General features: G+C 42.6%; 1 protein-coding gene across 4 annotated transcripts in view; it reads left to right on the forward strand.

Annotated features, from left to right (window-relative positions):
* Positions 1–3,215: 3,215 nt before the first annotated feature.
* ANKEF1 (ankyrin repeat and EF-hand domain containing 1) overlaps positions 3,216–13,668 on the forward strand; it is a 95,102-nt gene continuing 84,649 nt past the window's right edge. For 2 of the 4 annotated variants that reach the window (XM_030195055.1, XM_030195058.1), the window contains exon 1: positions 3,216–3,327. The gene's annotated coding sequence lies outside the window, so the exon portion shown is untranslated. The remainder of the gene's footprint in view (positions 3,328–13,668) is intronic. The other 2 variants (XM_030195054.1, XM_030195056.1) reach the window with 1 other exon arrangement.

Genomic DNA, 13,668 nt, shown 5'->3' on the forward strand with positions numbered 1-13,668 from the left:
TTTACATGCATAGTTATAGAATATGGACCAGTGGGTGTAAATCTACATGCCAGAATTTATGCCAAATTTCAGTTAGTGTAAATGGATGCGTTTAGAGTTAGATACTGAAATATCAACTAAGCGTAGTCTATATACCATGCTTGAACCTAGGTGCCGTATATAGACTACGCTTAGTTGGCACTGATTTCAGTAATCAAGTAGGACATTTATACACATGTGGTGGACTTGTCCCTATAGTCAACATTTTCGGAAACAAGTACTCTTTCACAGATTACTAATAAACTTATAACTAATTCTGCATTAGGAATGCTCTTGGGAGAAGATCCTGAGTGGGTAATACTGTAAAAGTATAAAAGACTGATTTCTGGTATGTTATTGGCAGTAAGAAATGTAATTGTGAGATACTGGAAAAGGCCAACTCCTCTTTCTGTAACAGAATGGCTTCGTAAAGTATGGGCAGTTGTATATATAAAGCAAATTACATATGAACTTCAGGATTGTAGGCATGTTTTTGATGCAGACTAAGTCTTTCTTCCACTATATGGAAAATTCTACATTTTAATAAGTTTTGAGTTGATAGTAGTATTTCTGTTGTAACAATTTTACACTTCTTATAATTTTGTGGAGAGTCTGTGAACATTTAGAGGTATTAAAAATTAAGAGAGGGTTGGTGGGGGTAAGGGGAAGGAGTTGTTATTTCAGTTTAAATGGATGTGAACAAGTTTATACTCCATTATGGCAACTGCAATATTTATAGAGGAAAAGACTTCAGACTCCCGGTCACAGCTGTTCGCACTTAAGACTAAACTAGCTGACCGCTCTGCTCTGCGTGTCTGACATTCAGTCCACGCTGGCGAGAATCCTCATCAGTCATAAAAACCTCTTACACATCGATCTATCAATTCCGTATATTTACTCGATGTGTGACTGAAACTACTCAGATAATACTTAGCTGTGGTTTGTGCTAGGGCAAATCCAACTAGTCCGTACCCGACGGCGAGCTCCCGCTTCGCTCGTTGCTTCTTAAGGAGCCGGACAAACTAGCCCTTTTCAGCACCTTCACGAACCACCAGCTTTCATGAAAGCTGATGGTCCGTGAAGGTGCTGAAAAGGGCTAGTTTGTCCGGCTCCTTAAGAAGCAACGAGCGAAGCGGGAGCTCGCCGTCGGGTACGGACTAGTTGGATTTGCCCTAGCACAAACCACAGCTAAGTATTATCTGAGTAGTTTCAGTCACACATCGAGTAAATATATGGAATTGATAGATCGATGTGTAAGAGGTTTTTATGACTGATGAGGATTCTCGCCAGTGTGGACTGAATGTCAGACACGCAGAGCAGAGCGGTCAGCTAGTTTAGTCTTAAGTGCGAACAGCTGTGACCGGGAGTCTGAAGTCTTTTCCTCTATAAATATTGCAGTTGCCATAATGGAGTATAAACTTGTTCTCATTTAAATTTATGTAGTAGTGCATTGTATGAACAAGTACCAAAGAGTTTAAATGGATGACAATGCTGCTGTTAGGAATTTTTTTTTATTGTAGGGAATTGGGGGTTTGTTTGTCTTATGGATCTTTCCATATTATTATTATATATGTTTATAGTCGCATCTATAATGTTCTGTTTTAAGATTATGTTACTGTTCTCAGTACTATTATGTTCCTATTTATTTATTTATTCATTCATTCATTCTTGTATCACACGATTATCCAAAAACAAGTTTCGGTTCAATGTGGCTTACAATTAACAGTTATGAGAGATTACAATGATGTATTACAGAAATATAGATTAGTGTAGACTAACATTGTCTCATTTTTACAGCAATTATTCTGGGGTCCTTTTACTAAGGTGTACTGAGAAATGGCCTGCGCTAGTGTAGACGCGTGTTTTGGGCGCACACAGAATTTTCAGCGCACCTGCAAAAAATGCCTTTTTTCCCCCAAAATGGACATGTGGCAAAATCAAAATTGCTGTGCGTCCATTTTGGGTCTGAGACCTTACCACCAGCCATTGACCTAGTGGTAAAGAATCCAGGCGTTAATGACCTATGCGTGCCAAATGCCACTTGGTGAGCGCCCAAAAATAAAAAATATTTTTCAGACACGTGTATCGGATGTGCGCCGAAAATGAAATTACTACAAGAGCCATGCGGTAGTCGGGCAGTAACTCCATTTTGGCATGTGTTGGGTGTGCGTAAATGCTTACACGGCTTATTAAAAGCGCCCCTCTGCTAACATTGTCTTTTTGAATCCGTATTTGCCAATTTTAAAATAATAGTGTTTAAATTGAAAAAAATTAGTTAACTGACGTCCCAGCAAGTAGCTACAGCCGCATAACAAGGACGGTGCTTTAAATTTAAACTCTGGTGTTCATAAACAGAGCAGTAATGATTTCTTTACATCATCAGTCACTGTGAAAGCAGCTGACCACAGATCATGGGCTGCATCACTGTGGTCAAATTGAGAGTAGTATTTTGATATTTATGCATTTTGATCCCAAAGTGTTGTACAACAAATGCCATACAAGTACAATAAGCCCCTTATCATAAGTAAAAATAAATGATTTATAGTAGTAGTAGTAAATACCTGGCTGAGGCAATAATTACTTGTCTAGGACCAAAGCCTAAACAGGAAAGTCAGGCGTTGAATGTGGTTATCTGGTTCTTAATGTATTAGTTTAAGGCATTTAACCCCTTCCCCCTTTCTTTTTTTTAAATCTTTGAGTAATAAAACACATTTCTATCTACATGTGGTTAAATTAAGCCAACGAAATAAAATGTAGTGCAGCTTGGATCAAAATACAGTCAAACCACTGTGATACTGCGATTGCATCAAGGCACTAACGCATAAACTATGGCAAGATGTCTGTTTGGCTCAGCTGCTGGATTTGATACTGATCGTCTGCTCAGGCAAAATGCGTGAGAAGAAGAAGCAAGAGGTTGGACAACACGAGATTCTTCAAGGGCATTAAAGGTAGGAGGTTTGCGCAACAATTCCATCAGCACCTCCTCTACGAGACCATCCCAGTCCCACATCCCTGGAACAAAGCTAGCGCATGCGCTATCGGTACCTATACACTTTCCTTCCCCTGCCTGAACACAAGGGGTGAGACAGAAGGGATAACAGTCTTGTGACACGCCCACTTTTTGGGATTCCATCCTCGGCGGTGGTAAGCGGGGTTGCACCGGTTCTGTTGAGATGTGTGGCGGTGGTTAATGATTGGCCGCCCACCTTATAGAAAAATGCCCTCTGTCCTCGCTGCCCGTAGGTGCTCTGTACTGTACGCAACACCGCCTAGTGGCAGCAAAGCCCGTGGGCATCAGGCGTTCCATTGGTAAGAGAGCGGCAGCGTCGGACTTTGGGTTGGGACTGGAGTGGGAGTCCCGTTTATGTTTGGGAAGGGATCGGATTTGGAGCTGGACAGGGGCCATTTTGCTTGGAATGAGAGAGGAAGTGGGTGAGGTGGAGACATCGGTAGTAGTAGTAGTAGTAGTAGCAAGAACTACATAGCGATGAGTGGCCAGGGTGGTGGACTTTGGTCTTGGGGAATTGAGGAACTGAGTTCGATTCCCTGCACAGGCAGCTAGCTCCTTGTGACTCTGGGCAAGTCCTCCATTGCTTGCCGCATTGAGCCTGCCATGAGTGGGAAAGGTACAAATGTAATAAAACATTTGAGGCTACAGAGGACATGGGATCCGATTTGGTATTTTATACCCAGGGTGGAGGAGGGAATGGAAAGGGTTGGAGAGGCTCTAGGCCATTGGTTCCCAAACCCAGGCCTGGAGTAACCTGGACCAGTCAAGTTTTCAATATATCCACAATGAATATTCATGAGATAGATTTGCATGCAGTGGAGGTGCTGCATACAAATCTGTCTTGTGAATATTGTGGGTATTCTGAAAACTTGGACTGGCTGGGATTCCTGTAGGACCAGGTTTGAGAACCACAGCTCTAAACCCTCCCTTTCATTGTAGTTACTTGCTGACATGCCAGCCTTGCATTTTTAGCAAGTTGGGCCCCATTCCTTCCATTAAATTATGCATAGTGGGGGAAGTTCAGTACAGGTCACCTAAAGTTAAGCATTGGGATGCTGTGTGCTAAGTTTGAATTTTATGTTGGCAATTACTCATGTAATTCCCATTATAAAATGAATGCTAGCATAAGTCAGTATTATGTGCCAACATTTAGGCCCGGCTGCATCATATCAGTGGTTGGTGTAACTTCCTGTGTCTATTTGTTACAGTTGTGCTCATAATTGTCAGTATTCCATAACTTTAGCACATTAAGTATTGGGCATGCAGGGAATTATTAGGAAACGGATGGTGAATAAGACCAAAAGTACTATGCTTTGTGTCGCTCCATGGTGTGCCCGCACCTTGAGTGTTGCGTTCAGTTCTGGTTGCCTTATCTCAAGAAAGATGTAGTAGAATTGAAAAAGGTTCAAAGAAAAGCAACTAAAATGATAAAGGGGATGGAACTCCTCTCGTATGAGGAAAGGCTAAACGGTTTGGGGCTGTTCAGCTTGGAAGGGAGACAAATGAAAGGGAAATGGGACTTGATATACCACCTTTCTTTGGTTTTTGCAACTACATTCAAAGCAGTTTACATATGTTCAGGTACTTATTTTGAACCAGGGGCAATGGAGGGTTAAGTGACTTGCCCAGAGTCACAAGGGGCTACAGTGGGAATTGAACTCAGTTCCCCAGGATCAAAGTCCACTGCACTAACCAATAGGCTACTCCTCCACTGAAGGGAGAGATGATTGGGGTCTGCAGGGTCCTGAGTGGTGTAGAGCGAGTGGAGGTGAATCGATTTTTTACTCGTTCCAAGAGTACAAAGACTGGGGGACACTCAAGGAAGTTACGTGGAAATGTTTTTAAAACAAATAGGAGGAAATATTTTTTCACTCAATGAATAGTTATGCTCTGGAACTCTTTGCTGGAGGAGGTGGTAACAGCGGTTAGTGTATCTGGGTTTAAAGGGGGGTTGGACAAATTCCTGGAGGAAAAGTTCATGGTCTGCTATTGAGACAGACATGGGAGGTGGCTGCTTGCCCTAAGATTTGTGTGGTGTGACCACAATTTTGGTTTCTGCCAGGTACTTGTGTCCTGGCTTGGCCACTGTTTGGAGGACAGGATGCTGGGCTAGATGAACAAAAGAGTAGAACATGAACATAAGAAAACTTATGTTCTCCTGACCCACCCATGTCCCTTCCACATTCATACCCGCCTTTTGTTGCACACTGAAGTTATAGAATGCCAACTGCAGTTATGTGTGTAGCTGCAAATTAGTGCCAGTTGGTACCAGTTAGCACTGCCAATTGTGTTTTTATTCATTTAGGTTTTTTTTAAACAATTAGTAGCTAATTTGTCAATTAACTTATGCATGTACGGGAAGATGGAATGGAATGGGACTTGATTTACCACTTTTCTGTGGTTACAATCAAAGTGGTTTACGTATGATATACAGGTACTTATGTTGTAGTTGGGGCTATGGAGGGTTAAGTGACTTGCCCAGAGTCACAAGGAACTGCAGTGGGAATTGAACCCCCATTCTCCAGGATCAAAGTCTGCTGCACTAACCACTAGGCTGCTCCTCCTCTCAAGCATGATTATAGAGTGGGGGCATTGGAGCCGACTCTGTGGGTGCTTGAGCACCCCCAATATTGAGAAAATTCCTTGTATGTGTCCAGGGAGGGGTTATTTCCATTGGGCGTAGCACCCCCAATCATTTTGAAAAGTTGGCTCCTATGAGTGGGGGGATGGGAGTATGCTTGGACTTTAATTTATGATAGCATGGACCTTCCTTATAACACAATAATGGATCATAAATTGGCAATGTGCTATTTAACTATTTACTGTGAGTGCACCAAACTTTAAAACATTTGCTTATTAAATGGCGCTAGTTTAGATCTATGTTAAGTCTTTGATACTGCAGCTTAACAGGCCCCAATGTAATCCTTTTTATTAGCACTTGTTCTTATCTGATAATGTGCATTTCTGCCAGTAATGTTGAATGGAGGAGTAGTTTAGTGGCTAAAGCTGTAGTCTGAGAACTGGGGAAGCCAGAGCTCATGTCCCATTAAAGTTCTGTGTCCTAGTGGGAAAATCATGTTATCCTCTGCTGCCTTAGGTACAGATTTAGATTGTAAACTCCCTGAGGCAGGGAAATGACCTGTAGCAGCTGAATGTAACTTGCTTTGAGCTACTCAAGCTTTTAATCCTTAATGTACTTTTCTAAGTTAACCATGAAATGGTGTGAGCTAAATCCAAATAATTAACATGGCACTAAACCAAGCACAAGGTACACAAAATGTGATCTGTACTGCATGTAATGCAAGTCCTTAATATGCAAATTGTTTAACTGAAATCATGATAAACCTCACAATCACTGTTCAACTATGGTAGTTAACTACATCTCAAGAAGGTGTAAGTAATCATTCCCTCTCCTCCTTTCCTGACACCTGTTCCAAAAATACAAAAAAAAACCCCTGAGGGTTCTTGAGTGCACAAAGTGAAGCCCCCTCCCATTCCTATTGACCCTCCCCCCCCAAAGTGCCAAAAAAGACCTACCTGTTAAGCCCAGGTCCCCCATTCATCGTTCTCCCCTCATTGGACTATCCCTAGTCACTCCTGCCCAATGGTGCAATCCCAAGCTGTGGAGTCGGTTCACCAAACCTTCGACTCCAACTCCAACCCCTCTGTTTTTCTACTGTTTAACGTCATCTCCAGCTCCTACACTGATATGTGTGGTTTTTTTTTTAAGCTGGATTCGGAATCAGTACATTATTTTCTGACTCTGACTCCATCTCCATGACTGTGACTCCACAGCCTTGGTGCCATCGTCCCAAATAGTGCCAGCAGACCTGAAATGCATCTTTGCCCACACTGTTAGGTAGTTTCTCTTTGAAAGAGTAACACAAAGTACAATGTATGTTTAAAACCAGCATGCTGACATCTACATTGGCTGTTTGAAAGTTGTTCTTGAAAAGGACTAGTTTCACAGGAGTCTAGATAAATTATTGAGGACTTACTTGGGTAGATCCTCTGGGATAGAACCTGCAGCTCAGAGTGACCAAATCTGGTTGCACAGTTTCGCTAGGTGGGTAGATTTAGCAATCTCAAGAGTAAACCATCCTGGAGATGTAGATAGTTTGAGAGAGGTAAAACAGTGTTTCCCAAATCCGGTCCCGGAGTACCCCTTGCCAGCAATGAATATGCATGAATTTGATTTGCATACACTGTCTCCATTATATGCAAATCTCTTTCATGCGTATTCATTGTGGATATCCTGAAAATCTGACTGGCAAGGTGGTACTCCAGGACTGGACTTGGGAAATACTGAGGTAAAATATATGGAATCGGTATTCAAAACAATTTAACCGGCCAGAAGCAGCTCCTGGCCAGTTAAATCAGCTGTTTGGGGCCAACCGCTAATTTTCAGCAGCACTTAACTGGTTAATGCTACTGAAAATAACCGGTTAGCACCAAACTGTCTATTACATTGTAAGCTCTTTGAGCAGGGACAGTCTTTCTTCTATGTTTGTGCAGCGCTGCGTACGCCTTGTACCGCTATAGAAATGCTAAATAGTAGTAGTAGTAATAGTAAAAAATGGGGGTTTTGGGGGCAGAGTCAGCACTTGGCTGGTTAAGTGCCGATATTCAGCACTTAGGATTCCTTTTACTAAGCGGTGGTAAGCTCAATAGCTTTATATGTAACTCAGTTCTAAGTTGCTGATTTATATGTTGACAGATTATATATTATTTTATGCCATTGTTCTTTTTGTTATGTTTTATGTTTATTCATTTTTAAATAATTGCAATTATGATTTCTGGCCTTACGGTTTTACTAATACTCCCTCAGTGTTCCAGTGTGGTAGCAATTTAATGAATTATCTTCTACTAGTAAATGAGGCCCGTTTCAGAGCAAATGAAACGGGCGCTAGCAAGGTTTTCGTCGCCACCCCCTCCCTCCCTGGCCAACCCCTTCATTGTTCTGCCATTGCTCCGCCCCCAAAATCATGACGTTTGACGCGAGGGCGGGGCCCGGAGCGATTTCCACCCCGCCTCCCTGCCTCCCTCCCTGCCAACCCCTTTCGTCTTTCTGCCATTGCTCCGCCCTCAAGGGCGGGGCCCGGAGCGATTTTGGTGGCTTCACCACCACGAACCTTCAAACCTTTTTGAAGAAAAATGAGGGCTTGGCTTCACTGACGTCAGTGTCCTCAGAACGTTGAGGGTGAGTTTTATTATAGTAGATTTTTGACCACTTTCTAGCTGGCCGTCTCTTTTTTTTTTTTTTTTTTTTAAATATCACCTTACAGACTTGCGTGCCATTAGCTCGATCTGTTAATATGAGGAAATGCACGGTAACGCCTCATGCTCATTTATTTTTACTGTCTCAACCTTATTCTTGACTTAGAAACAAATTGCCCAAAGTGGTTTGGAATAGTAAATGTAGGACTTGCTGTTTGGTACATTGTCCTGTCAGGAGCACTTCAAGATGGTAATTTTATAAAGCTTTTTCCATGGATTAAATTTTATAAAATTGTGCAGCCACCTATGCACATAAAAAGTAGGCACAGGGGAAGAGTGTGCCTCCTTTATGGGATCTGCATATGGGCATTCTTTGGGGCAAAGTTTGGGCAGAGGAAAGGTGGAACTGCGATGTACGCACATATTTTAGAAAATATACACACAGGACCAAATTCTATAAGTGGCCCCTAAAAAATCTGCGCTTGGCATTACTTTATAAACATTGCCTAAAATTAGGCACAGTTTATAGAATACGTGTAGCGCCGGCCCTCATGATTAAAATTTACGCATGATCATTTATTCCAACTAAAACTTGGTATAAATGCCCGGGCCTAACTTAGGCGCGGATTGGGCATTTTTAGGAATGCCTACGACCCACCCATGCCCCTCCTGTGGCCATATCCCTTTTTGCAATCCACGCATTAGAATTTACATGCACCAGTTTACAGAATATGCTTAGAAAGTTGCACGTGTAAATTTTAGCTAGTTTCAATTAGTGCAGATAATTGCTTGTTATTGGCCATTTATCGGTGTCGATTAGCTTGTTAAGCGATTAAGTTGTGTGCGCAAATCAGCTACTGTGCTGATTTGCACGCGTAACTTTAGTCATTTATAGAATTGGGGGGGGGGGGGGGGGGTAGAGTACCTGCACATGTTGACATCTTTTTCAGAGGCAGGTGTAAATTTGTGTGAGAGTATTTGCATTCTGTTGGTTCTGCGTACCTATTTTATGGGCCCTTTTACTAAGGTGCACCGAAAAATGGACTGCGCTAGTGTAGGTGCGTGTTTTGGGAACATGCAGATCCATTTTTCAGTGTGCCTGTAAAAAAAGGCCTTTTTAAAATTTTTGCCGAAAATGGGCGTGCAGCAAAATAAAAATTGCCATATGTCCATTTTGGGTCTGAGACCTTACCGCTAGCCATTGACTTAGCGGTGAAGTCTCACACAGTAACCGTGCAGTAATCGTCTACGCGCGTAGAATGACACTTACTGCGGGGTTTTTGCTGCACGTCAGAAAATAAAACCTTTCTGGCGCACGTGGTGGATATGTGTCAAAAATGAAATTACTGCAAGGGCCACATGGTAGCAGGGCGGTAACTCAAAACTGACGCACGTTGGGCACGCATAGGCACCTACGTGGCCAGAAACGCCAAAAGATCAGCCCGCAAATTCCTCAATCTGAATTTCCCCAGCTGCAAAGGAGTGAAATACAAACAGGCTTATGCTACGACCTTCACATACAAAAAGCACACAGTCTTGGAATGCGCTACCCAAGGCCCTGAAAACCATGAACAATCTAACCAGCTTCCGCAAAGCTCTGAAAACACACCTCTTTAACAAAGCTTACAAAAGTCACCCTCAATGATACAAATCATCCCCCAAACCACCCAAGCACACCTAAAACACTTCACATAACCTACCCAACATCTGTCCATCTAACTCCTTGTTTACCTCAGCCCTTGATCAACTGTATTTTAATCATGTACTGACTTTAGCATAACCCTACTCTGTAAGCCACATTGAGCCTGCAAAAAGGTGGGATAGTGTGGGGTACAAATGCAATAAATAATAATAGTGAAAGGGCCCCTTAAAAAGGAACATGCGTTGCCATCATCAAATAGATAACTTCCTGGATATGCAACCTAGGTGTCCTGGTATAAAATTACCTCCTAACCGGCCATAACTGTTTTTTTTAAATAATTGTAGAAAATTCCAGCTAAGATGGACTGAATTTCCTGTGGCAAAATTGGAAAAAAATGATATATTACACAATTCTCTTCATTATTTTCCTTATAGTCCAAAACATCCTTGGCCTGGCTTTCAGCCTGGGCAGCCAGTGTTTAAAGTTAACTGTTTTCCCAGCTGCTTAACTTTATATGTATATTCAGTGGCGCTGTTTGTTTAAAATTAGGGCCGTACTGAATATTCGTATTTGATTCGATTAAACCCTGAATACATTATTCGTATTCGGCCGAATAGTGATTTTAATTCAAATATGAATAATCCGGGCCTTTACTGTGCTAAATCCTACCAAAATAAACACTCGATCTCTGATTTCATGTTGCTTCTTTTATTATTTGTTATGTTAAAGCTTTGGTATTCATATTCGGCCGAAGAGTAAAATATATGATTTGGTACAGCTCTAATTTATATACCCACTGAATATATGTACCAATGACTATGCCGGTGACTCTTCTTTTACTTTAGGCCTGCTATGGGGTGCCCGGTTCAAATACCACTGCTGCTCCCTGTGATCTTGGGCAAGTCATTTAACTTCCATTGCTTCAGGTACAAAATTAGATTGGGAGCCCTCCAGGGACAGAGAAATACCTTGTTTACCTGAGTGTAACTCATCTTGAGCTACCACTGAAAAAGATGTCAGCAAAATCCAAATAAATAGTATCTCTGCTGTACAAACAGTTTGCTGGCTAGTGCCTACACCTTCATTCCTCCCCTGTATGGCCAACTTTTATCCATATAACAGCTAAAAATATATGCATTTGCCTCCTGACAGAGAATGTGAAGCTCACCATCCTTATTGATTTAGGAAAACCTGCCACGGAAAGGCAAGTGTGAGAGCTCAGGCTGTGACAGCTGCCTCCAGGGTGAAATTTCAGGGTGTGCCCGGTAGCCACTCCTTCCCCTGCTCTAATAATGCACTGAGAAGAGGCCGGCAGGGTGAGCTGAGGATTGTGCTGTCCGCACATGCGTGCCACAGCTTGCCAAGATGTGGTTGCCATGGAGCTAGAACTTCAGCGTTCCCTTTGCTAATAATGCCTTCAATAGCCCACCATCCTGCTGGCTTCCTTCTTCAAGCATGCTTCACTGAGCAAGCAGCATATTCTGGACTCATTATCCATAAATCAGATTTGCCAAAACTTTATCTTCTATTGTTAGGGCTTGGACTGCAGCTGGCTGCCTGTTTTTAATGTGCCGATTTAAAAAGCTTCTGCAGCTTCCTTCTAGTGAGTTAATTCTAGTTCACTGCTAATAAGGTAAGCACTGCAGACTCGATCTCTCGCTACGCTTTCCTTTACCACCACTGAAATAGTTATTGAAAAGAAGACCTATTAGTGTTTTTGTAAAAGCAGCTCAGAGGGCTATGCATGAAAGGTGACTTTTGCTTAGCATGTGTGTGAACCAGGTTAAGCGCACCCATTGAACAACCTTCCAGGAGCCTGATGATAAAACGTAGGGGCCCTTAAGCAAAGGTTGCTGTGCAGTTAGCACACGAATTAAGCTTCGGTAACCGTTACCACATAGCTGTGGTAACTGTTGCCATGCTGGCATGAGAGCATGCACTAATTCATGTGTTTGCTGCATATGGTTGAGGAAATGGGCGTGAACTGCACATTGCAACTCGCATGCAGTTGCTTACTGTGTTCTGTCACTGGTGCACATAGCATGGGTGCATTTACCGCCTTATAAATAGGAGCAGGGCTCAGAAATTTGGAAGGGGGCCGCAAAGCCTGCCATTAGGTTATATCTTCTTCAGCTTTGAGCAGGCTTGGGGCTAATTGCCCTGTTCACATCCCCTGAATGCTGGCTCTGAATAGGAGGCGTCTACACTATTGATATAGTTACCATGCAGTAAGCTACTTTTCTGTGGGGTAACTGCATGGGAACACGTAGTTACCCTACAGTAACTTACTGTGCATTAATTTTTGCATCTAACACATGGTAAGTAGAAAACTGCCACACTTTAGTTTAAGGGCCCCGTAGTGCAATTGTGTATGCTAAACAGTTCTTCATTCTATAAACTTGTGCGCACAACTTTTATGCTTATGCTTAGTAACTTGATAGCTTAACGAGCTGCTAATAACAACCAGCTCTTGGCTGTAATTAGCTAGTAGTTACGCACGCACATAACTGCCCAAATTCTGTGTTCTATAAACTGTGCACTCAAAATCTAAAGTGCATAAGTGCAAGGGGGCGTTGACTTGGGAGGAGCATAGGCAGGTCAGGGATGTGCCCAGCACTTGTGTGCACAGGTTATAGAAATACTAGCAGTTATGCATGTAACTGCGGACTTAAGCGAGTATTCTATAACGGCAGTTGTGTGTGCAATTGCCGATATAGAATTTGCACTTAGTGCTCATCATCGTACCATCTAACTGTGGGTGATCTATAGAAATTACCCCATAGATGCTTTACATTTGCAATTTTTTATGCTGTAAACCACCATGGACATCTACTGTATAATGGAGAAAAAGTGTCAAAATATTTAAAATAAATAGATGACCGCACCAGATAATTTACGTGCCTTCTTTGCATGTGAAATTTTACTACAGGCACGGTCTGTAAAGTCTTCTGCTAGCATGCCAACTGAGGAAGGTCAGTAGTGCCCAATTCCTCCCACTGTTGTCACCCCAGTCCCAGGGTACAGCTTCCCTAGCATCCTGCTGCAGTTCCGTCTTCCTCTCTCACCTCCCAGCATATTGTCTCAAGTCTTGATGATTCCCTACCTAATTTCAAATCTAGCCTCCTAAGCCCTCTCTCATGTCCATTTCCCCCATTCCATTCTCTAATCTGATTTTACTTATTCCTGATCCCCAATATGTCATCTGACCCCCCTCCATCTGAACTATGCCCCCTTAGATCATACTCCCAGGTTCTCCAGTCCCTTTCTTGTTCCTGGATTTCCTCCACCAGCCTTGCATTCTTTCCTCCTGTTGGCTTTTGTGTTGGTAAGGCAGTGATATGCATTACATGGGTCATATTGTATAGCGCTGCTGACTATTACAGTTTGAGGACACAGGAAACTGCAAGAGGTAAGAATAGACATAGTGGTAAAGGGGCAGATGGTGGTTTGGGCTGAGAATGGTAATGGGGAGACTGAGAGCCAGATGCAAAAAGGTCTCGTTAAGAATCCGTCTGTGTTTCCCAATCGGTAAAACTTTACCGATCTAGAAACACAGAGGGATTCACAAAGAGAATCGCATGCAAATGAGCTGCTCATTGTTTTTGTGACCCAGCTCATTTGCATGCGATATCAGGGAAGTCAGTCGGCGAGTTGAGCATGCGCAGAACAGTCAATCGCTATACGTGACTGCTCTTTGCATGTTACAGACAGCTCTCATACATGCAGACAAGCTGCGTGTATGATAGCAGTAGATGTAGCCCTTTTTTTTGTGCAAGCACAA

This window comes from Microcaecilia unicolor, chromosome 3 (assembly GCF_901765095.1).
Source record: "Microcaecilia unicolor chromosome 3, aMicUni1.1, whole genome shotgun sequence".
NCBI lineage: Eukaryota > Metazoa > Chordata > Amphibia > Gymnophiona > Siphonopidae > Microcaecilia > Microcaecilia unicolor.